Source organism: Canis lupus, chromosome 30 (assembly GCF_003254725.2).
Source record: "Canis lupus dingo isolate Sandy chromosome 30, ASM325472v2, whole genome shotgun sequence".
NCBI classification, from domain to species: Eukaryota; Metazoa; Chordata; class Mammalia; order Carnivora; family Canidae; genus Canis; species Canis lupus.
This window is the reverse complement of record NC_064272.1, coordinates 7,570,228-7,591,032: the sequence shown is the minus strand read 5'-3', so window position 1 is coordinate 7,591,032 and position 20,805 is coordinate 7,570,228. Positions and strand designations below refer to the sequence as shown.

At 50.8% G+C, this 20,805-nt stretch overlaps 1 protein-coding gene and 1 long non-coding RNA gene across 5 annotated transcripts in view; one reads left to right on the top strand and one right to left on the bottom strand.

Annotated features, from left to right (window-relative positions):
- PAK6 (p21 (RAC1) activated kinase 6) overlaps positions 1-10,031 on the bottom strand; it is a 37,340-nt gene extending 27,309 nt beyond the window's left edge. The window contains exons 1-2 of one of the 4 annotated variants that reach the window (XM_025473220.3): positions 9,303-10,031; positions 8,433-8,516 (exon numbers count right to left, since the gene is read on the bottom strand). The gene's annotated coding sequence lies outside the window, so the exon portion shown is untranslated. Of the gene's footprint in view, positions 1-8,432; positions 8,517-9,041; positions 9,219-9,302 lie in introns of those variants that run through there. The other 3 variants (XM_035708718.2, XM_025473214.3, XM_025473216.3) reach the window with 3 other exon arrangements.
- On the top strand, positions 8,755-15,740 carry LOC112676131 (uncharacterized). Its single transcript, XR_003146285.3, has 3 exons — positions 8,755-8,921; positions 11,726-11,801; positions 12,190-15,740. It is a non-coding gene; the product is annotated as an uncharacterized LOC112676131 (long non-coding RNA).
- Positions 15,741-20,805: the final 5,065 nt, after the last annotated feature.

Genomic DNA, 20,805 nt, shown 5'->3' with positions numbered 1-20,805 from the left:
TCCTCACCCTGTAGGAGTGAGTCTAGGAGACTGTGGGAGCAGAGATGGGGTTTGGGTCCATAAGAGAGGCAGAGATTCCCAAATATAGCTGATCTGGGAGCTAATGAATCCCCCATCACTAAGAGCTGTTAAGAACTCAGATACGCTAGAGAAAAGGTTCCCGTCCCGGATACTAGATAACACTAAGGGACCTCTCAGGCCATCCCAAATGCAAGTTTCTGCACTTCAGTTGCATCTACAGATGAATCTGCTGCACTGGCTTGGATGACCGTCTGCAAATTGGGATGACTGGGATGTGCAGAATGGGACCTGAATGATTAATTCCGGTATGTGAATCCCCTCCCTGTCCCCACCGCCCTGCGCCCCATCCTCTGATCCATGCCCGACTCAGCCTTGCCCAGGCAGTGGCAGGAAACAGTCTGGGGGCCAGAGCCATGTGCCTCCCTCTGGCCCTGTTCCCAGGTGGCATTGCCGAGCCCAGGGAAAGGGACTAAGCACACCCTTATTTGAAAAGCCCTGGTGGCTGGTATAGGCCTTCTTCTTGTCCATGCGCTCCCATTCTACAAATTGGACAGAAGCTGTATACAGGGACACCGAGAACTGACATTTCACCATGGACAATGCTGCTGGAGCCCTTCCAGCTCTGGGGCATTGGCCAAGCAGTACTGTCTGAGAGGGCAACAGGTCAGGCACAGGGAGCAGGGCGAGTGTTTCCCAGCCAGCTGTCTCTTAGCCTTTGGCTGTTGGAGCCTGTTGTAACATCTGAGCGCCAACAGCCAGGGCTGAGAGCCCAGGTTAGGGCCAAAGAGGAAAGATATGGATCTACTTGTGGTTTTGAAACAAAAACACATTATCTTTTCCCGTACCTTTCTGCTCTGTGACTTGAGAATCTTCCTAGGGAACAAGAACTGCTGACAGGCTCACTTACTCCTTCCAGGGCTCCTTCGTCTGGGTAAGTCTGCTCTCCACTAGTATTAGAAATAATTGTGCTGGCCAGTTAGAGCATATTTACACATATCTCACTTAAGTCCCCATAGCAGCCCCGGCACAGAGTACTATATTGTCATATTCTCACTTTACAGACAAGGAAACAGGCTTACAGTGGTCAAGGAGCTAGCTTAAGGTTTTATAGTTATTGAGTGGCGGAGCCAGAGTTTCAACCCAAGTGTATCTGCCCCCACCTTGTTCTCTTATCTATGCTGCTCAGAGGTCCCTGGTTCCAAGAACTGTCTGATACAAGATGACCGTGTGGGGTCAAGTCCCAGTGAACAGTTGGTGGGGGAACACTGGCCTCCTTGTGCCAACTCTGACCACCACCAAAGAAGGGTGGGTCATGTGACACAAAGTATATATAGGGAATATCCCTTCCACATTTCTTTTTTTTATTTTTTTTAAAGATTTATTTATCTATTCATGAGAGTCAGAGAGAGAGAGAGAGGCAGAGACACAGGCAGAGGGAGAAGCAGGCTTCCTGCAGGAGCCTGATGTAGGACTGATCTCAGGACCCCAGGATCACGACCTGAGCAGAAAGCAGACTCTAAACCACTGAGCCACCCAGGTGCCCTCCCTCTTCCATTTCTGAGGAGGGCATGAAGACCCCCACATGGCCCTGGGTGCATGGGGGCAGGGGAGCCTCAGTTTCTTCCACCCTGTCACTGAGTCCCCTGCTGGGAGCCAGGTGCTAGATTTTCCCAGTCATAAGCCAGCACCCTGCCTAAAGTCCCTGCATCTGTCCTTCACAGACCTAGCCTAGGCCTGGTGCTATGGGGCCTACATGCAGCCCTGCTGAGGCAGTGGGTGCTGACACACCTACTACTACTTGGCTGGAGGAGCTCCTGGAGCCTGGGCTCCAGGAGGGGCAGCTGCACACACACCCTGCAGCACTAGGAGAGAGGCATACCTGGGAAAAGACCCCTTCCTCTCCCTCTCTTCCAGGGTGCCCAATATCTGTCCCTTCCTGCTCAAGGGGCAGCCTGGGCCAGTGCCCCTCACCTGATGGGACTGCCCGTATATTTCTGCTGTTGGGGCTGAGAGGCAGGTGCGAACCTCTGAGGGTTTGGGAGTATGAATGGAGGGAACCAATGATGCCCAGCCCTTGGGGGCCCTTAGGCAGGAGAGACATAGGCAGTCTTGTTACAGAGACCATGGGTTCTTGTAGGGTTGGAGCCCTCTGCCTCTCTAGGCTTCCAGGGTGTCTCAGTGTCAATCTTGATGTGTATGACAGGGGAAACTGTGTCCCTTTCTCTTGGGAAGGTGATGGGATGATGGGCTAGAGCACTGGGGTACCGGAGTCCTGAGGACCTGCAGCCCCAGACAGGGTGAGAGGCTCTTGACCCTTGGCCCTCATTGGGAGGGTCCAAGGCAGAAGCTCCTCTCCCCATGTCATGCAGGCACGCAGCTGCTACAGGGAGCACCAGAACTCAGTGTGAGTGCCACAGGGGCGAATCCCAGGGTTCTTCCAGGAGAACTTGCTACTGTGTCAACCCAATAGGTCTATCCACTACAGATCCCATAGAGAACCCTAGCCCCAGGTGGCAGCAGTGTCTGGGCCCAGTTAGGTGTTTGGGAAAAGCCTATCGGATTCACCGGGCCAGCTGCTGGACAGATGTGTCCTTGTGCCATCCTGAACCTTAGCAGAGGTGAACCACATCCAGAAGCCTCCAGGCTCTCTCTACCTGTACTGGTTTTTTTTTTTCTCAAGTTCTGCATCTGTACTAGGTTTCCTATGCCGACAGGAATACACGGGCCTGTCCTCTCCAAATGCAAACTGACACTGGAGGCTGAGCTTGCCTGACAGTCCTCAAGGGGCCTGGTGATGTGAACAAGCACTCAGATGCAGAGGCCACCGTCCACCCAGTTCAAGGGGGCCGAAGCAGGGACAGAGAAGGCTGCAGCCCTCTTCCCAGTTTCATGGGGGTGCTGAACTACCTTGGGGAGGGCTGGACACAGAAAGAGCTACCTATGTTCCAAGGACACTCATTTTAGAGATATGATGAATTCATTTAATATCTTCTCACTAGGATCACTTTGCAGCCCTTGCTCTTAATGGGCTCCAAAGTTCCATCCAAATGTCTGTTGCTGGCAGTTCAGTTCTCTGGCTGGCATTTTTGCTAGCGGAATGAATAGCTGGAAGCTGCTTGAATGGAAACCCTTCATTGTCCCTTTTTATCTCTTCTGAGCCTCTAGCAGTTTTGTCCCTTTTTGTCTAAGGTAGGCTCAGGGCTGTGACTGGCACCTGTGCCCTGGATCCCAGGGCCTGGCTTCAGGAAGGACAGGTGAGTGGGGGGAGCAGAGGGCCTGTGCCCGATCAGGTGAGAGGACAGACCGGAGGAGTCTGAGGAAACATGATGTTGGTTGCCTTAGCCCCGTCCACAACCCTCTGGGGGGACAACATCTTAGCTCTAAATGCACAAAGTTCACACACTCTGGGCAGTGTGGCCTCTTGGGAACATTGACTATAATGCTCCCAGAACTCCCTTCACCTGCCATGAGTCAGTGTTAGACGGCATGGCCTGTCCAACGGCCACTTGGCTGGGCTGGCCTATGTGTAGAGGGGCCTGGAGGGGCCCAGGCAGCTACTGCCATCCCTCCTGGGGGTCTTTCCTTCCTTAGTCTCTGGTCCACATCTTGACTACCCTGGGGACGGTGGCCTGTGGAATCTATGTGTGAACACTTCCATGGCAGGGTGCTGGTGTGCACTGCTGTGTCCACTAGTGGCACAGTGGCCTTTGCTGGGATCATGGGTGGGGGCAGTTTTCCTGTCTCTCCATCCTCTCCTCCACAGGAGTTCTGTATGCACGCTCACTCCTGGCCTTGCATTCCTGCCTCTGAGCCTGGCTCCATCCCTCTCCAGGGCATGGGACACCACCTTTCTGGATCCCAGACATACCAAGACCCACTATAGTGGAAAATAAGTCTTCTTGTCCAGCTTGGGCCTGGTGACAGGGTGACAGCTGACAGGCAGCAAGCCTCCTGCTTCTGGGATCTAACCTCTGGTGGTGGCCCTTGGCTATTTAATTTCCTGCCTGGGGTCATGGTATATACTGGTGAAAAGACCACCAGAAGTGAAGGGGCTCCTGTGTGTCTCCTCTGACTTCTGCCCTGGAATCTCTCTTTCATTCCTAGATATAGTCATCATTACTTTCTTCTTTGGCTTAAGGCACTGCCAGCTTTATGGTTAAAATGTAAAATGCTTCCTGGGACAAGGAGAACATAAGTCAATCCATTTACAAATTAGCTGGATCTGTTTATTGGAGAGTATCCTGGGCTGGGGGGTGGGGGGGCAAAGCCTCTCCTTGGGGGACACTGATGAATGAACATGGGCTGAACTGGGGCTGCATGTTGGGCAAGATACAAGGGCAGGACAGGGTGGGGCCGGGGTGGCGCTAGTACAGAGCCAGGCCCCTGTTAGGGCAGGAGGCACAGAGGAGCATCAGGACCTGTCTGGCCTCCTAGTGTATGGGGCCAGGCTGTCCCCTCCAAGCCATCAGGTTACCTTGCAGCTTTTGCCTGCCCATGCTTGGGGGACACATTTGATGTTGCTGCTAACAAAAAAGGCAGCGTGGGCAGTGAGGGAGTATAGGACTGGGAGGTGCAGACCCCCAAGGCCTGAAACCAAGGCTCTGCCCCCAGTTAGCTGTGTGATCTCAGGACACACTTTCCTTCCCTGGGCCTCTGCTTCCCACTATAAAATTATGGGGCTTGATTAAACATTCTTAGAGACTCCTCTGGGCTCGAATGTGCTACGTCAATCCAAAGTGGCGAGCTTCTTTTGGGGGCAGTCCTTTCCTCCTCTGCACCCCACCTCACTGACCCCGAACTCTGCTTGGGATGCACGTGGGGCTGTGGAATAGATGGTCCCCTGGCTCCCTCCACTCTCTGTGCCCTTCCTCATTTGAAGCTAAAAGAAAGAAAATGGAGGCTGGAGGCTCCAGGCCAGGAAGCTGAACCAGAGAACCAGTCCTCCCGGTTTTAACTCTGCCTGCCACTGCTCCTGCAGCCTTCAGGAGCTGGGGCAGGCAGGCAGGCAACAGGCAGCACCTTTACTTACCTTGAGTAAAGGTGACTGGCTGGTTGCTATTTGCCCTGAGGGTAGAGGTGGAGTGGGCTGGGTCCCTGACACAAGGGGTTCAGAAACCAGAGCAACTCACTAGCTGACCTGAGCTTTCTGGATCTGCTTCTCTGAGCACCTAGAGGTACCCCCTCTCTGAGTCCTGATTAGCCTTAGTGTGAGAGAGAACACAGATCTGCCTCCACCTCCTAAGCCAGCGGCCCAGGGGCCTGAGTGCTTTGTGACTTGGGTAAACCAGAGCCAAGCAGAAAGATGCCAGCAGTTGCTGACTGAGGCAGCACGAGGGGGGCAGGGAGGGGGGAAGGTTGCCACAGAAGATCCACAGGTGTAGGAAAAAGGTCATTGCCTCCCCTCCTATAAAGACCTGGGTCTCTGCACTGCCTGATGTGTTGTAATGAGGTTTTATAGAAATTGCTGGCCAGCATGGGTGTCTCTTTGCTTGGGCTAATGTGGGTCTGTGCAGTTATGGGGAAACTGGAACCCATTTTTTGCATGCTAACTCCCCCCAGCATATGAAAGTATGCCATGTTCTGGGACATACTTTACTCTTTGCGGTGGACAGAACCTGGGATTACCTTTCCTAAATCTGTAGAACAGATAACTTCAGCAGAAAAAGCATAAAGTCTCTGAGTCTGAACCTTATGGTTCCTGGGCATTTCTAAGTCACTTGCCAGAGCAATCAAGGGGTCCCCTGTGGTCTTGGGTCTGGCCCCCTGCATGCAGCCCCTCCAAGTTTGTGCTTCAAGTGGGGCTCGTGAGTACGCAGTTCCTCAATGAATCAGGGCCACCACATGACAGAATTTCAGACCCACAAAGGAGTCGGAGCAGGCCTCTTGATTCCTTTCCTGTCAGCCTGTTTTAAGTCCTCAAGACCTGAAACTAGACCCCAGATGGAGAAGGAAACTCTCAACAGACTCAAGTCATTTCTAGGAGAAACTCAGTGGCTGACAATTTGCCATTCAGGAAAAACTGGAGCTGGTATGGCATTCCTTCCCATTCCTTCCCAGCATTCTCCATTCTCCCTCTTGCATTTGTATACCTCCTTGAGCATGCATCCTCTGCCCATTGCTGTTCCAACGGCTTCTTCCTTTGCTTTCCATTCTCAACTAATCTGTTTTTATCCATCTTTGTTAGGTTCTACTTTAAGATCCATCTCCCAGTATTGGTCTAAATTTATAAATTATCTGGACTGGATGGGTCATGGCTCACAGCTTCTTGGAGGTGGTGGGGGCCTGAGGTGGGCAAAGGAACATCACCACCCTGTTGCCGATCAAAGCTCTGTAGCTCAGCTGGTCTCTGGTGGGGTTGGCTCCAAGCTTGGCTCCCTTTTCTACTCCTCTGGGGAAGAGCTGTAAGCTCTCCAGGGGAAGGGCTCGTTCCTTCATTTATCAGCACTTTCCCCCCACCCCGTCTCTGCCACCTGTGTTTTGTACTTAGTCATCAGGCAACCCCTGCAAGTGAGAGAGCAGAACTAGGTGCCAATTGCCACCTCCAAGTGCTGCCTGGAGCCCACGTCTTGCCAAGAACAGACAAGTTTCCCTTTATCTCACGTCTCCTACTTCTCACCTTAGCCTTGAGTGGGCCCTCAGGCAGAGCTCATGAGGGGGCAGCTTCTGGTCAGTGTGCTTCCCTTGGCAGGGCCAGGTAGTCGAGAGCTCTTTCTGCCTCGAAAGTTTCCTTTTCCATGTTCTCTCCCAACTTGTTGGCTAACTCACTTCTTTGAGGGTCAGGCTGCCGAATGCCTGTTCAGGAGGTTGGCTAGCAACCTTCCTACTGCCTGAGTCGGTCCTGAGTCCTGGGCCTTCCCACTTATGGTGTCGAGGGTATCCTACAGGAATGGTTCTGCTTCGGGCCACAGGACAGTCCTCCCTGCCTTCTGCACCCAGGACACAGTGTGTTAGAAGCATCTCTGGGACCGTCTCTCAGTGTCTCCAGCTCTCTCCTGCCAGCCCCTCCCATGGACATGGGTAGGTATAAGAAAGCAGCCATTCAGAGCCCTCCCTGAGCCCTCTTGAAACCCCAGGCAACCTCTCCTCTTCCTGCCCCCCCATGCCACCTGTGCCCTGGCTTCTACTCTCTGCTTCCTCTTAGCCCAGGCAGCTGGCCTGCTGTTTGTCTGGCACTCCATAACCTCTGCCAGCTGAGCATGGGTATCAGCAGCTGCTCAGCTCTGCATACATGGGAGACCCCCTAGGCTTGGAGTCACCTTTTGCAAGGAGGCAAATACCTCCACTGCTGGGTCATTTTCCTCATAGAGCCAGGTATGGGGCTTAATTGATTGGGAGACACTGGCAGTTCATCTGGACTTAAGTCCAGTGTGCTTCTCCAGGACAGAGGGCACCCCCCTCTCATCCTTGGGTATTGTGCTGAGTGAGCTTTACTGTGGCTAGAGACCCCCAGATCCACCTGCACCTTCCCTGTGCCTGGCACATTCCAGAGAGCTCAGCTCATAAAGAATCAGTCTGTCTTTGGGAGCCCAAAAGGTCTGTACAGCCCCACACCACCACCTTGCACCCATTCTCAAGTGCACAGAGCTTTTCAGCTTCAAGGCCCCCTCCTAAGCTGCAGAGGGGCCCCCTTGCTCGGCCCCAAGGCCTTATCCCTAGCTAGATGAGCCTCCGTGGGGTCGGGCAGCCCTGAGTCCATCCTCTACTCCTGGTACCCAGTTCCCACCAGAACCAGCTTAGGGAAAGACCCTCCAGCCTTGCTGTGTGACACCAGGGAAAGACCAAACAGCGTGCGCTGGATTCGCCTGGCTTCTTCATGGAGCCCCAGCACTTTAAGCCCCGAGCCCAGTGGGCATGACCCTCCTGGAGCCAAGCGTGTCCTGAACCCTGCAGCAGAGCTGGGGAGCCTGGGGCCTGTGAGAAGCAATGGTGCCCAGCCAGGCGGTCCCCTGAACCGGACCTCCCGCCAAGTTTCAGAGTCAGAATCTCCGCCAGGTCAAACTCTGCATGAGGGCGTGCCAGGGAGCTGGGTCCCAGTGGTGCTCCATAAATATCTGTGGGATGAATAGTTGAGTGGAGTGTCCCAGAGAGGTGGTGGGGGTGAGCGGGGCCTCCCTGAGGGGCGTCCCGGTGGCACCACACCAGCCTGGCCCAGCAAGAGGGAGGGAGGTAAAGGCAGGAACGGTAGAAACAAGCATTTCTTCCTCCACCCGGGAAGCCAGAAGCCAGCTTGCACCAGGCTGTTTCAAAATCAACCTGGGAAGGCAGCAGCAGGCCCGGGTGGGGCGTGGGGTGTGGGGCTCCTCGTCCCGGAGCCCCGCGGCCTCCGCCCCTGAGCCTGGACGCTTTGGCGCCCCAGCCCCGCCCGCAGGGCCCGAGCCCCGGCCCCGGCCCCCTGGCCGCAGGGACCTTACCGTGGCCACTCTTGGGGCGCTGGGGGTGCGGCTCCTCACTCACTGCAGGCCGGTGCTCGTTTCTAGCCCAGGAAGAGGCACTCCCTTCAGGCAAAAAAAAAAAAAAAAAGAGAGAGAGAAAGGAAAGGAGGAAGAAAACCTCAGTGCTTTCCTTGCTTAGCCGCTTCTCCCGAAGGCTCCTGGTTGGTGTCGTCTTGGTGTCCTGCCCCTGTGGGCGCAGAGCCTTGCTCCCCCTGGCAGCTCCCTCACCGGTGTGGCCCGAGCCTGCCAGCCCTCTGGGGGAGGCGCGGGAGGTGGCCCACGCCCCGCTGCCTGACACACTGGAGCATGCTCCGTGGGCGCCAGGCCGAGCGGCGGCCCCGGCGGGCCCGAGCCCGGGGAGGCCGCGTCCTGGCCAGCGCCCTCCTCCGGGAATGCGTCCCTGTGGGCTCGCAGAGGACACGCTTCGGTGCTGACTGGCACTACATGGTCGGATGACAGAATTCGTTGGTAGGAGGCTGTCTCCTTAGTTCCCTGGGGCTGTCAGAAGAGGGGGGCAGCCAGGGCGGTGTCTGGCGTGCCGGCAGGTGGGCCTCCGTCCTTGGCCTACCCCTCTCGGCCATTCCCTACCTGAAACCCTCCCGTGTCTCTGTCCTGTGGCCTCATAGAGGGTCTGGGCCTGAGCTGGAGCTGCTCCTCGTCCCGTTTAGCCAGGCGCTTGGAGTCCCTTTTCCGAAGCACCCATCTTAGGGTCTGGGAGGGTCTGGAGTCAGTTAGGACTAACTGCTGCCAAGTCCTCCGTCCCCAGCTCTCTGTCCTCAGCAGGAGGGGGAGGGGATGACATGCACACCCTCATACACACACACACACACCCAGCGCAGAGCCACCTACCTGCACAGGCCAGCCTCAGCCAATCCAGCCTTGCTCTCCAAATGCCACTCTGACCCTAGAAGCCACTCATTCACAGCAATATCCTGCGGGAGGGGAGTTCAAAGCCAGCCCAGGAGAACTCCAGTTAGCACGGACCCGGCTCCCCTTCTCTCCTGACACCTCCAGAGGACACAGCAGCCTGATCACCATATCTGCTATTGCACTTCGCCGGCCAGCATCTCTCTCCTGGAACCTCGGGCCCCCACAGCATCTTCCATATCCTTAGGGGGAGGCAGCGGATTCCTGATAGGTCCCATCTTCCTTAGAGCCCAGGGTAGAGAGGGAAGGACTGGAAGGGGCGGGCCCCAGGTGCAGCTCCGAGTTTCCAGCTCCCAAAATAATCGGATGCGAAAAGGGAGGAAGGAATCTGGGGGCCAGCAGGTGACTCAGTGCCAGTGGGCTGGCTTAGTCACCTGGATGGCTGCTCCCAGCTCCTGGCACATCAGGCAGGGAGCAGTGCCCTCCCCCATCTGTCGACAGCAGCGCTGTCAAAGGGAGCGTGGCCTTGGCCGAGGAGCGCCAGCAGGCCCAGGGCTGCCTGGCAGGCTGCACACAGGCGCAAGCGAGCTCCGGCTGCCTTCCCAGCCGCAGCGTGCCCCTCCTCCACCACGCACCCAGGCTCACTTTGGGATTTCTCCATTAAATCCTCAGGCAACGACCTGCTCGTTTGGGGCACGGAGCTGCTCCAACGTTGCTTGGCAATTTTGATATCGTCGGGGGTTGCTATGGGGAGGAGGGTGATGTCATTGACACAAAAAAACCCACTGAATTTACAAATCAGCTGGGGCTGGAGCTATTTATAAAAACACATTTTTCCCTGCCTTCCTTGACTGAGAGGGAGGGAAGGGAAGGGCTGCCTGCCAGGCTCCGTGGAAGCCTCCCCCAGCCCACAGAACCCAGGCCACCCCCACCCCCACCCTGGCTCCCTGCCCCACAGGACAGGACGGGTAGGCCCTGGCTGCAGCTGGGCCCAACTCCCCTTTTGGGGTCTCAGCTGGTGCTGTGGAGCATGGGCACCAGCTCCCTGGGGTGGCAGGGGCCAGAAGCCAGCCACTCAGCCAGACCCTTTAGAAACAGGAAGGGGTGCTCCCCTGGGCACCCATGGGCCAGCTCCCCTGAGTGCACCAGGTGAAGCCTGGCCTTCCAAAATGCCCTGGCTTCTGAGGCTGTTTGTCTCCTCCCCTAGCATCTCTTCTCCTCCCAGTGTCCAACTATGGGATCCCCAAGCCCCCCAGTCTTGGCCCCCTGCTCCTCTCTTGCCACGCTCTCTGAAACACCACCTTCTCCGTGGCTTTGGCTGTCAACCTGGACGTGCTCACCCAGAGCCCTCGTCTGGCTGCCCTGCTGCAGGTAGTGTCCCCGATGAGTGGCCCCACTGTTGCTGGCAACCAGATGGAGACTGCTGCACTCTTTGGCTCTTCCCACTCCCCTTGACCCTTATATCCAAGGTGGCACTGGGCTGGTCGGATTCTTTGTGAGAACTCTTCCATAAATCCTCCACAGTGTAGCAGTGTGGTGTCTGGTTAAAAGCCCAAGTTCTGAGTTTTCACCGTCCTGAGTTCGCATCCCCACTCTGTTGGTCATCAACCAAGTGACCTCTGGCATGTGATTTAACCAGCTGAGTTCCATTGCCTCGTCCACAAAATCGGGATGATTTCACCTGCCTCATAGGGTTGCGGGAATTAAACAAACAAAGCTCCTGGCACAGGGACGGCTCGTCCTGAGAGCTCAGTAAACAATCTTTTTCTCTACTTTCATCACTATTATCTACCCACCACATGGGGGCAGGTTTATCTTCCAAAACCATGACCCCCAGTCACCTCTGGAGCTAAGGTCTCAAGCTGCACACAGACATTTTGGTTGAAGTGCACAACATTGGACCTCATGTCATTGAGCATGAAGATTTCCATTAGGTCCTCCAACTACCAGCCATGGAACCCACTTCAGCTCCATCCTGAGAAGGAAAGGAATTTTTTGATGGCTGTCAGGTAATTAAGTCCTAGCACTGATGAGAAGCCTGAAGAATCAAGTCCAGGGCAGAAGCCAGCGCTCTAGGCAACAGGATACTGTAGCCACCCCTGGTGGGAAGGTGCCCCTACCACGTGCCCCACCGAGTACACACCTCTGCCATTTGCTGCAAGAACAAGGAAAGTGGCTGGCAGGCTCAGGTCATGTGCGGAGGGGAGGGTATCCTGGGCACAGCCCTTCTGTTGCCACACATGATGTGGGGAACAAAAGTAGGGTGCTGTTATTGAGGGGGAACGGGTACTGGGGGATCAAAATCCAGCTGATGCTCAAAACAAGCACCTTTGCTATTTTTTTCTATTCAATTCCTGAGCATGATAAATCAGTAGTTCTCAACTCTTTTATTTTTGTCTTTATAGGCTTCTGAAAATGGATGGCCTGCACAAACGGAGACCTGTGCCTCTACTCCATCATGTTGCGTGACTTCTTGATTTGGTGAGGATGCCTGCCAACTCAGATCCATCTCTCGCATAGGTTGTACAAGGGCAAGCGGGACCTGTGGACCATTGAAAGAAACCCTCCCAAGTGTGGCTGCCCATTGCAGGGACAGGTGGGCAGATGCCCAGATATCCCTGGGCCAGTGGGTGTGCCCTTTGCCCTTCTTTATCCCAGCAGAGTCACGTGTCTGCTGGTTCCAGCAGGCTTCGAGCTCTCCGGGGCAGGAAGCCCAGCCTGGTGCTGAGCACATAGTAAACACTCACGTAATCCGGGTGGAATGAACGCGTGAGGAGTTTCTATGCTCTGGCCATCCTTACTTAGAATACAGTGAATCGTGGAGCTGAGAGGGACTCTAGGATCACCAGCCCTGTGCCCCCTTCTACAGGTATGAAAGCTGCAGCCCCGAGAGATGAAGTGACTCAGCAGAGCCGCAGAGGAAACAGAGGCAGTCATGACTGGAACTCAGCTTTCCCTGCTCATAGGCTCGGATTGTTCCCTTTGCTGCCCACACAGGCCCGTCCTGGCTCCGGCTCTGAGTGTGTGACGTCTCTGTAATTCAGTCAAAGGCAGTGGCGGCGGCGGGTGCTGTCACCAGGGGACTCTCTGCCTTTGAATCTCGGCTCCCTGGGAATTGCAGCATTGGCAAATCTGCCAAGAGGGTGTCCTTACAATTTCTTAGTAGCAGTTTTTCACTCTATTCTTTTGTTCTTGAAAATGGAGATATTGCCTCAAAGGTAACTTGCCTCATGTCGGTTCAGTCAGGTTCCGCTGGAGTGATGGCTTACATCAGCAATGTCCCACTGCATGGTTTGAAGAAACCAGTGGCGATGTACTCAGGCCATGTAACAGCAGAGTCCTAAAATTTTTATAAACTAAGGCTTCCCAGGTTTTCCCAAAGAATGAAAAGTTTCAGAAACAAAATCGAGGGTTCTAGGGTATGGTAAAAATTCCTTTTTACAAAAAAAAAAAAAAAATTTCCTTTTTACAGACAACTTTTTCTAGATATTTAGGATCTTCCTCACACTTCCCGTCATGCTGAGTGGTATGCAGGGAGCTTTACGAAGACCTTCCTAATGGCTGTGTGGGCCTGTCTCTACCTGCCTACACTTGTCAACACCTCTGCTGCAGGGCCAGGAAGGGAGGGACAAATTCTTCCCACCTTCAACCCCTACGGGGAAGCGCTTGGATTAATGAGTAAGTGTTGCCACTGGGGGCCTGTGTCTCCTGCACTCTGGGGAGGCCTCTCTTTAGAGGTGCTCCTAAGTCTTGGGCCTCGAGGAGAACCAGACCAGAGGCAGAGGCCCACTCTCAACAGATTTTCCCAAAGGGCTTCCTACATGGCAGATGGGGTGCCCGGGAAGCAGAGGTTTCCAGGATATCTGCCTGCCTTCATGGTATTGGTTAGGTTAAGCAAAGGGGAGGATAGTCAAGTAAAGAAAGGTCAAGTCCTAGAGATCCTTAGTGGGAAGGAAGTTGAGGGCCTGGTCAGATAGGGACGCTCTGGGTCCCTTTGGTGCCCTCTCCCTGGCCCCACTTCTCCATCCATCCTGTGAGGGTGGGTGGGGCAGGGAGCCCAGGGTGATGAGGAACCCTGGGGGCTGGGCAAGGTGTGTGGAAGACAGCTGGCAGGGGGATTTTCTCCACAGTGTTCCATGGAGTAGGAATGCCTGCTGGGTTGCAGATTAGGGAATTTCTCAGGAGCTCTTTTCCTCAACAAAAGCAAATTGGAAAGGCCTGGGGGTGGGGGAGGGAGGTGGAGGGGGGCTGGGTAGTTAATATTGCTGTTGGCTAACAGCCTTGCTGCCTGGCCACTGACCCTCTGGCCTTGATCAATGCTGCCTAAAAGTGAAGAGGGAATGGTGAGGCCTTCCAATAGTCCAGTCTGGGCTGCAGAACCTACCCGGATACCAATGGGCATGGAAAGCTGGGAGGAGGCCAAGGGACCAAAGTGAAGTCTGAGGGAAGACAGGGATTATTCCTGAGAAACTGGTTTAGCATCCTCCACGCCTCCAGCCCCACAGTGCCCCTGCCTCTGGTTCAAGCAGGGGGCGCAAGAAGAGAGGGTGATGGGGCATGGTCGGGGGGAGATAGACCAGAGACAAGGCCAGGGTCAGCAGGGTCAGAGGCCCTAAGGTAGGCATTTTTATTGTCTTCCCTTCTTGCCATTATGCCCTTAAAATGCTACCGGGGACAGGAGGGAGGGGACGACAGATCAGAATCTCAAAAGGTTTAGGAGTGATCCAAGTGGCTAGGGGCTCTGCTGTTTCCCTGCATGAGCTTCCCCCCGACCCTGGGAGAAACAGGGTGAGCATTTCCTGGGGGCAGCCTCTATGGGTGGGGCTGGCCCACCTGTCAGACGCTGGCTGAGACTGGACTTGAGATGGAGTGGAAACAAATCTTTCAGTCAGAGTGAAACAGGCATTCCTCCACTCAGAATGAGTTGAGCTGGTCCCAGCAGGGTGGGGTTCAGGGGGTTGACCCCCGAGGAGTTAACAATGTGAGGAGTTAACAATGTGAAGGTCGGCTCAGAAACCGGTCAGAGCTGCAACCTGCAGAGTCCCAAGTACTGGACTCACAAGTGTTTTCCTCTTTCCGGCAGAGGATGTGATGGGCCTTTGTTGTCCTAGCCCCAGTTCACCAGGAGCAGAGCCTTCTTGACACATGTCAACTTCTGCGTGAGCAAGGGTTCAGTGATAAATCTGGCAGCCCATGTGAAACAAAGCAGCAAAAAGACACGTGTGGAGAAGGGTTCCCAGTGTCTCTAAAATGTAGCTCAAAGTATATTTTCTTGGGCACAATTTATAGGCTATGCACTGTACTTTAACTCATTTAATCCTCACAACAATCTAATTTATGAATCCATTCAACAAATACCTATTGAGTACCTGCTAGGTGCAAAGCTCTGTGCTAAGTGCTGAGGGTAGCTCAGTGAACAAGACAAGTCGCTGTCCTCATGAAGTTTACACTCTAGGTTGGACCTATTATCTCATTTCAGAGATGAGAAAACTAAGGCCTCCTGAATTTAACCTACTTGCTCAGGTTACTAAGTGACAGGGCAGGGCTTGGAACCCTGGCAATCTGTTTCAGAGTCCAGAATGCTATTTGCTACCAAATGCTTCCTTTTGGACCAAGGAACCAACACCACCCATGTGGCACACACCATTGGTTGCCTCTCTGAGTCCATCTCTCTCTTTAATTGGTGGAAGAAACCCAATTTATTTGGATGTACACTTTCATACCTGTGTGCTGGAGGAAGGGGCCCTGCCCAGTCCCAGCCCCAGGAGCGAATCTTGATTAGTTTGAACCAATCTTCTTAATTCTCTTCCTTTTGCCAGGGGCTGGTTTAGGCCCTAGGTATCCTCTATGTGGACAAGACTAAGTTTGCTGAGAGGGTTTCTGGGCAAAGTTTTCTTGTGCTGTTCTAAGTTGTTGATCTGGGAACTGTTGTCACCAACTGGGTTTCATAAGGTAACAGGCCTGAGGACAAAAGCCAACATGCTGAAGATGGTGGAATAGAAATTTGGGCCCTCCATATGTTCTGAGCTCCAGGCTTATCATATGTGAGATAACAGATATTCTTACCCTTTATGAAATTTTGGGTTGTTTTTCTGACTTTTATAGCTGAAAACTACCTAATACAAACCAGCTCCAATCCCTGCCATGCCATGCAATCCCAGCCTGGTCTGGCCCTCACTTCCTCCAAGTGTCTTAAAACACATCTGCTCCACTCCTTTGACCTGTGGTCGCTTACCTTGAAATGTCCTTTGACTTATTTCTCTCTACATCTGTTGGTTTTAACCTGTAACTGTTCCTCTAACTAAATTATAAACTCCCTGAAGGGAGTGAGCATCCTTACATTTCTTTATGCCCTCTGTGGCGCCTGTCATTAATATGGAACCCCAGCACAGCTTAATAAATACTTCTTGGCTAATCTTCTTTGACACATTCCAAGAGATTATTTGCTGCCCTAGAGGGGTAAATGAACACATTTCAACAAAGAATAAAATGGGCATCAACAGGTTGCAGCTGCAGGCCTAAGTGAATAAGAATGTCAGATGTCTCCATCTTGGCTTAGACTCCACAGTGGATTATGAGAGCTCCAACTGCCTCCTGTGCATCCAGCTCTGGGGTCTGCTGGGGAGACAGAGGAATCTGCGGCTTGCTATGAGCCAAAGAACTTTCATGCTAAGCAGCCACATCTAGTTTTTAACTCTCACAACGGCCCCTGGGGGTAGGAGCCATTGGCAGTAGTTTCTAGATGGCAGACTGACCTGCCCGGCTCTAACAGCCAGTAAGGAGAAGACCTAGGGCTTGAGCCCAAGCTTTCTAGTTCTGGAATTGAGTTTATAGGGCTCCCTGTGTTCCCCTTTTTCTTTTTCCTATTAAGCAAGTGGTCATCTTTTACGTATTGGCTCAGGAGAGGGAGACAGTGGAGCATAAAACAGAAATTGTTCCAAAAACCTCTAGCAAGAAGTGTCAGAGAGAGACTAAATGTCTTAGCCTTAAGTGGGGTGAATAGGCCCTGCTCCCTAAGCTGGACAGTCTTTCTCCTGGTGGAGGAGAGGGGGAGGGGAGTGAGCCACATCTGTCAGTGGCTAGAGGTGAAGGAAATCTGCATCCTATTGCCCACAACTGAGAGCAGCACAATCCTGCCTGATGCATCAGAACAAACGGACCAGAGGTAGCCTTTTAAGGGTTCCTGTACTTTGAACACGGCACAGAAGCAGCAGAAGCCATAAGCCAGAGAAGACCCTTCAGGCTGAAATGCCCTTGTGGACTAAGACTGGGGACCAGACGGACCTTCCTGACAGCTTGGTGCGTGGCCAATCCTGAGACTGTCTTAAGGACAAAGATTTGGTTTCCTGAAGGTCACCTCCAACAGAAACAACTCCTTCCTCCTTATCTTTAGATTATAGAACACCATGCTTCTTTCACTTACCTTTATCATATTACAGATTTGGCTACATGTTACATTATAAATTAACTCAAAAGATAGTAAAGGTAGTGATCAACTAGCTAGGATCCCAAAGTACTTGAGAGGATTCCAGAGAATTTTAAACTGTTCAAGTAACGTTAGAACTAAATCAACATAGGTATCTGCAAGTTATCTGTACTGAAAACCTTAGTTCACAATATTCTGTAAGATAGGCACTCAAGCACGCTATCCTCATTTTATAGAGGACACTATTTCAGAAAGGGTAAGTAACTTGTTCAGTGCCACAGAGCCAGGATTCAAGCTCAGGGGTTCTAGCTCTAGAGGCAGCATTTCTAACCACCATACTAGTATTTGAGTTGGCACCACAGGCAGGGAGCCACCTCAATATTGAGAAGGTTCTAGCAGGCCCTGGGCCTGTGCAATTGACCCCCTATAATAATATCAGCACTACGTGCAAATTATAACTAAGGTATAAACCACCCCCCACAGATCTTGTCCCAAAGAGCTCATCTGAGTGAGAGAGGTAAGGCCTGTACACGTGCCTGTCCAAGGCAGCTAATAGCACTGCAGCAGGGAAATGGTACAAGTAGGAGCTATAGGGCAGCCTCTAGTGGCTATACCATGGAACCTCAACCACGGGTCTACATGTTAGGATACTACATGTTAGGAGGTGCCTGTCTAGGGGAGTCCTCAGCAAGTGGGAGTGGCTTCCCTCTGTTCAGTGATGGAGTCCAGTGGACACGGAAGGTATCTCCCAGCAACGCTAGCTGACTTTCATCTACTCTGCCTCGCTCTTATTTCTGCTTGTCTAACCCCCTCGATTTGCTGGGATTCCTTGACTCACTGTACCACACACACGTTTATCCTTAGCGATCTCATTTCCTTGAATGAGCCAATCTAACTGAAGCTTCATGTGTCCCCTTTTCAATGTTTTTATCACTTTATTCTAATATTACCAGATATTTAGATTTTGTTTGAAAAAATGCATAAGCAAACAAATGAATGTATATATTCATCTTTTTGTTCGCAGATTTGAATGGGTATTTGTTTTTATGAAATGCCATTCTTTTTTGCTAATTGCAGGACTGAAGCAATTAAATAAAAATACATCACATGACCAGGTCAGTAAGATTAATCAGCATATACTGATTTACATAACTTGCAAATGGATGTGAAGCACACATTCCAATGGAACAACTGCACTTGTGGAAATAATATTTAATTTTGAAAGGAGTAAAGAGGACAATGAAGTGTTTCACAATGTAAGGTCAGCAGTCAATTACAATAGAAGGTTACAGAAACATACATAAAGTGACACACTAGAAAGTGAGGTTATGATTCCATGCACATCTAGAGCCTAGGATAGATTTTATCTCCCCTCACCAAGGATCCAATGTAACTAGTTCTCGAACTTGTAGCTGTTATTTTCCAACATTTTAATTCATGATTTATTTTTGACAACTATGTGTTAATCTCTGGAAGTATATAAAAGTAATAGACACATAATCCTTTGTTCACAAGGGATTTGAAAACCAGCAGTTTGAGCAACCACTCCTTTCCCATGGAGAGGCCAATTTGAACTTATGGGACAATACTGTTCAGCAGCTGGAAATCTGCCAAAGGAGCCTCTAAGAAGCAGGATTATCAGTAGTGGTAGGCTTTGATAGAAAAAATGGTATAGATTTGTAGAAGTTTAGCCTAAGTTCATCATGGTCTGTCTGTTCCTTTCTTAATCATACAATGCCAGTTTGTAAAAACTCAAGTTTTTTTTTTTTTTTTAACTCAAGTTTTTATACAAAAGCCATAAAATGCTTATTTTGTTATGGAAAAAATCAAGTTTTATGTAATTCAATCTGTTGTTCACAGACATAGGAAATTATAAGGAAGATGGTAATTTTGGAATGTATATATCAAATAGAAAATTACAAAACATTTGAATATATATGATATTTCAGCATACTAAAGATAGTTTAGATATATTATCTTCAATGATTTAAAATTATTTTCATTTTATTTATTTATTTATTTATTTATTTATTTATTTATTTATGAGAGACACAGAGAGAGAGAGAGAGAGAGAGAGAGAGAGAGAGAGAGAAGCAGGCTCCACGCAGGGAGCCTGATGTGGGACTCGATCCCGGGTCTCTAGGATCAGGCCCTGGGCTAAAGCCGGCACTAAACCGCTGAGCCACCCAGTCTTGCCCTCTCTCATATTTTTAAAAGATTTATGAGAAAGACAGGGAGGGAGGGAGGGAGAGAGAGAGAGAGCGAGCGAGCTTGAGCAGGGGGGAGGTACAGAGGGAAAGGGAGAAGCAGGCTCCACACTGAGCAGGGAACCCAATTCGGAGGTCGATCCCAGGACCCTGGGATCATGACCTGAGCTGAAGACCGCCACTCACCCAACTGATCCACCCAGGTGCCCTTCAGTCTCTCATTTTAATTCCAAATTAATATTGCTTTGATCATTTGGATGATAAAGCTTCCCAAATTTTCCATTTGGGAAAAAATAAAACAAGTTTTATTGTTTTAAAACTAAAACTAAGTTATTAGGCTTTTTATTTTTTAATATAAAGGAAAGATCATAAAACCATGGCCCATCATTTCTTAGACAATAGACAAAAAAGAGAAAAAAGTAATCCATAGACATGGTCAGGAAATTCAAAAGGTCCAGAAATGCACAAATTGAAAAGTAAACGCCTTCATTGTTGTCTCTCCCCACTCCTATTGCTGTCCCCAAAGGTTTTCTCTTCAGCTTCTTTTTTGTTTTTAACCTAAACTAAAAACTTCTGGAGTTTAAGCCTAATGTACGTTCTGCTATCTCTATGGGCTTGTGGCAAATGGGAAGACTGGCTCTCAGCACCTGTGTCACAGCACCCCTGTAGTCTACAAAAATGGTCCGATGGCACCTCTGCACTGATTCCAGGACTCTCGTTTTCCTGGGGTCTGTCATACTGATCTTCCCTTTGGGACTAAAGAGCCTTGGAAGCAGGGAAGACGACAATACAAATGGTGCTTTTGAGTACCTGTGCCAATGTTTCTTTAAGATAAATTCTTAGAAAAATTTCTCAGCTGGAGAGAATATTTAAGTTTAATAAATACTGCCAAATCACCTTCTAATAATGTACAATTTGCACTCCAGCTAATAATATAAGTAATATATGAGTACCTGCTTCCCCTCACTGTTACAAACACAATTTTCAACTATTTCCTATGTGAATGATAAAAATTTCAGGTTTATTTTACATTTTATTTAATTAGGAATGAAGGGTGAACATCTCAGGTAAATTGGCCATTAAAATGTTTTTAGTGGATTATTCATGTCCTTTGTCTATTTCTATTGTTTTCAAAAATTTTTAAAGAGTTTGTACTTTAGGGTTAAATAGTTCTTTGTCATATTTTACTCATTCAGACACTGGGGTTAAAACAGGAAACAAAGTAAATTCCTGTCCTTAAGGAAGCTATATTCTAGTAGTGGGATACAGAAAAAAAAAAAAAAAAATCACACACACACACACACACACACAAGGTTGTGACAGGTGCTTTGGAAAAAACAAAGCAGGGTAAAGAGTGACAGCAGTGTGTGTGGCGGGGGATGCTGTTGTGTACAGAACGGCCAGGGAAGAAGACCTCTCTCTCTGGTAAGGTGGAGATTTAGGAGAATACCTGAAGGAAAGTAAGGGAGTAATCTATATGAAGATACAGGCAGAAGAAATGGCAAGCGAAAAAGCCATGAAGAGAGAAACCAGTTGGTGTGGTTAGGGAGCAGCAAGGAAGTAGACAGTCTAGGGAAGAGTGAGTGAGGAAAAGGAGAGTCCGAGAAGAGGTCAGGGAGTGGTAGGGCAGACCAGTAATATCTTACAGGCTGTAGTAAGGGTTCTGTTACGACTGGAAGTGGATGGGGAAGCAGCGAGATCAGTTATGAGACTCTGAGGTGACACAAATGAAAGATGATGCAAATATATGTTGCAAGTAATTTTCCCTAGTTTCAGTTTTTCTTTTGGAGGGAGGGATAGGTAGCCATAATAGATTTTGGGTTTTATCTACTATAGTAATAAATTATAATCT